General features: G+C 35.9%; 1 protein-coding gene across 1 annotated transcript in view; it reads right to left on the bottom strand.

Moving 5' to 3' along the window:
- Positions 1-4,302, bottom strand: part of ADAMTS20 (ADAM metallopeptidase with thrombospondin type 1 motif 20) — a 262,945-nt gene that overhangs the window by 31,856 nt on the left and 226,787 nt on the right. The window lies entirely within an intron of this gene.

Raw genomic sequence — 4,302 nt, 5'->3', positions numbered from 1 at the left:
ATGCATGTGAGAGCTGGACAATGAATAAGGAAGACCAAAGAAGAGTTGATGCTTTTGAGTTGTGGTGCTGGCGAAGAATGCTGAAAGTACAATGGACTGCTCAAAGAACTAACAGATCTGTCCTGGAGGAAGTGTACCCTAAATTCTCCTTGGAAGTGAGAATGGCCAGACTTCATCTCACCCATTTTGGTCATGTTGTCAGAAGGGATCATTCCTTGGAGAAGGATGTCATGCTTGGTAGGGTGGAGGGTTGACAAAAGAGGGGGAGGCCTTCAACAAGATGGATTGACATGGTGGCTGCAATGATAGGCTCAAGTATACAGGGATCATGGAGCTGGCATGGGATCGGGCAGTGTTTCATTCTGCTGTGCATGGGTCGCTATGAGTCGGAAATGACTTGATGGCACCTAACAACAACAACAATCATACCCTACTTTGGTGAGTAGTGACTAGGGTCTTAAAATTGCAAGCTGCCATGTAGATACAATGATGGGTCTCTCCTTCTCCAGAGCAAAGAGAAATGAAGAAAAGCAAAGACACATGAAAACAACTAGTCCAAGGGACTGGTAGACTATGTGATCCTCAGCTTATATGACCATGAGACTAGAAGAACTAGAGGATGCCTGGCTACCACTGTCAACCACTTGGAGGGGGGATCCCGACAGGAGATTCTGGAGGGAGTGGGAAAACAATACAAAACAAAACTCAAAATCATATTAAAAAAAAAAAAAAAAAAAAAACCAGTTTTGCTGGTGTGATAGAGCCAGTGAGACCCCTGAATCTATGGCTCCTAGTTACCCTTCAGGAGCTCTGGTAGCATAGTGCCTAAGGCACTTGACTGCTAACCAGAAGGCTGGCGGTTCAAACCCACCAGCCACTCCTCGGAAGGAAGGTTGGGCATTCCTACTTCCGTAGTGATACTGCCTCGGAAACCCAAGGAGGGGTCGCTATGAGTCGGGGCCGACTCAATGGCAAATAACAACAACAACAAAGTTACCCTTCAGGTCTGGAATTGAACTCACACCAGTGGCTTCCAGGGATGAACACTTACATCAAGTAGATACACTCCTTGGGGAGATCAATTGTGGGAGAACAGAATGACAATGTTTGCACAGAGAGGCAGCTAGGGGAATGGGAGTGCATGGAAGGGAAGGACAGAGGAAAGAGCTAACTACCAGGAGGAAGTGGGAAGAGAGCTGTTTGTTACATTGTGAGCAATTGTAGTCAATGTCATGAAACAAAATGTGTATGAACTGCTGTATAGAAAATGAACTTGCTCTGTAAACTTTTACCCAAAGCACAATAAAAATTTTTTTCAAAAAAAAGGATTGCAATGATGGCTCCAGATGGGACAGTGTTTCATTCTGTTGTGCATGGAGTTGGTATGAGTTGGAATTGATTCAACAGCACTTAACAACAACAACAACAGTAAGAGACTATCAAAAAAGATCAGAGAGATTATTACAAATCCAAATAGAAACTCTGTAAGTGAAAAATGTAAATTTTAAATTAAAAGGAAAATACAATAAACAGCAGATTATCTAATAGTTCCAATTATTGAACTGGAATATTGATCTGGATAAATTTATCCATACTGCAGTACAGACAGGTAACAAATTTTTTAAAATATGAGAAATTAACTAACATTTAATGAGTCATGCCCTCTTGTTAGCTATGGCTCAATATAGAACTCACCCTAATCATGCCTTATTCACATATGGAAGTTAGGATTTACAACACATATCACAAAATGGAGGATAATTACATCTGATTTTAAAAATAGAGAACAGATACACAATACTGGGAATCATGGCCTACCAACTTGACACATATTTTGGGTAGACATAATTCAATCTGTGACAGAATGTAATAAAAGTAAAAATAATAATAAAGCAAGTGCATGATAAAGCAAAACTTAGTTAATAACTTCCTCTAGTTTATATGGATATAAAATAGAAGAGAATCATAGGTATATATAGGTTATAATGTTCCATATCTTAGGTTAAGAGCTTAGTTCATGTGTATGCATTATATTATGATTTTCACAATTTTAAAATGTGCTGTACATAGTTTATTTGTATTTTGTTTATAAATTTAAACCAATTTATAAATTTAACATTCATGCAATATTTATAAATTTAATGCAATTCTAATAAAAATTTCTCCAAAACCTGGAACAACTCATCACCCTTCAACAGATGAATGGACAAACTAAAAAAACAAATGTTAAACATCTGTAAGATGGAATACTACTCAGCAATAAAAAGGAATGAAGTATAAATATATGAATCATCAAAGATGACTCTCCAAGGTATTATGTTCAGTGAGAGAAGCTATTCTCAATAGATTATATACTGTATGATTCCATTTATATGCCATCCCAGGAAAGGCAAAACTATAGCAACAGATTTTGCCCGAATTAAGTGGGAGAGAAGAATTGATTATAACAAACTAGTGTGAGGACTTTTTTGTGCAGTGATGTAACTGCTCTGCTTTCTGACTGTGGTGATAGTAACATTAAACTGCACATATGTTAAAATTCATAGAATTATACATCAAAAAAACCTCTTTAGTATATACTATTTAATAAGATAAATTGCCAAAAAACAATTAAGGAGAAAGAAAACCTAGACAACTTAATCAAAAAGGTAGATCATGATAGGCAGACTGATAAACACAGACAGATAGATAGAGACAGAGATATAAGATCCTGATAATAAAAAATAGAGAGAGAGATTCAAAATATTTAACAACTTCCTCTAAATACTCAGAAAGGCCTCTGGCCATGAAACACTGGCATCAGCTGAATGTGATTATTTCTCTTACTGTCACATGGTCAAGTATTAATTACAAACCAGTAAAAGAGATTTACATTGTTTGGTTTTAATTTTTGTAGCTCCATGAAAAGTACAAAGCATTTTATTTTACTTCGTTTTTGACATATGTATTCTAAAGTTATATCACACTCTTTAACTTCATCTTACATTGCAATGTGCCAAAGTTTATTTTACTTAAGGAGTACCACATGTGTCCATTTTCTTTTTAGTATTCATGTCCCAGGGTGCCTTGTCATATGCAAACACAGAGGATGTGGTTTTGCTGAATCAACAAAAAAGAAAATGGAGTAAGTTCTTTCAAGACATCAAACATCTGGAGAGTGTTCATGCAAATGTTGTGTAACTTGACACAGAATCTGGTTTATATATTTGACAGAACATCTCCACAAATACTGGGAAGTTTGTATTTTTCGTAATAGTAACCTCTGGCAGATGAATACAGATTAAATATAGAGGGGTATAGCACCTTTTGGCAGAATGTAGCTGTGCCAAATAATATCTTATTTTGGAAACAGAGCTCTGCCCTCCAGAAATGTCTACAGAACCATGTGAGGAAAGCACCTCACCCTGTCAGGTAGAGTGGCACTTTATTGATGGCCCTGTCTCTGACTTCCTCAAGGATCTTGGATAGGTCATTAACACTAAATATCTGTTTCTTCAATTATAAACTGGGATTGCCCTATTTACTGTAACATAACTTGCTTTAAGATAGCATAAGGAAAAAAAAAACAACTGTGTTACACAGAAATTGGAAAAAAGGAGTTAGAAATGGAAATAGCTATCCCATCATTTAAAAAGCTGACTACGCTAACACTCTGCTTCTGATTTTATGTTTATTAAGATGTATTCTATTTATAATCATTAGCTTTGTGTTATTTCCTATGATGAGAATTAACAATGCAATAAAGGAGTTTTTATTTTACTTGATAGTTATATGACTTGTTTATATATCAATCTCCTGTGAATTTTACATTGACTGGAGCTTACAGAATTCAATATATAATGACAAAGGTCTAAATTCTCAGACCTTGGTAACCATTCCAACTTAATGGTATCTGTGATATCTTGTCTTAGCAGTCAGTTCACATCTTTAGGTAGCATTGTTAACTCACTTCTCTGTAATCACATCAAACAGATGACCAAAGTTATAGTCTTAAAAGGAGAATGGGTTGTTAGATAAAGTCTACTAGTTCTGAGATGGGTTGGTAATTGGAGAATGAATAATCTCCACTTAAGAAGGTCAAAATAGAAATGATAGCAACAAAAAGCTCTTTAGAAAGCTAAAAATTTAAGTTAAACAATTTTTTTTAATCTTTTTTTTTTTTATTAATTGTGATTTGGGTGAAGATTTACAGAGGAAATTCACTTTCCATACAGCAGTTTACATATACTTTGTCTCATGACATTGACCACAGTTTACCACATGCAACAGCGCCCCTCCCACTTCCTCCCCATAGTTACCTCT

Source organism: Orycteropus afer, unplaced genomic scaffold, assembly GCF_000298275.1.
Source record: "Orycteropus afer afer isolate SDZICR_OR568_19922 unplaced genomic scaffold, OryAfe1.0 scaffold00045, whole genome shotgun sequence".
NCBI classification, from domain to species: Eukaryota; Metazoa; Chordata; class Mammalia; order Tubulidentata; family Orycteropodidae; genus Orycteropus; species Orycteropus afer.
Note: the sequence above shows the minus strand (reverse complement) of the source record. Positions and strands in the feature narration are given on the sequence as shown.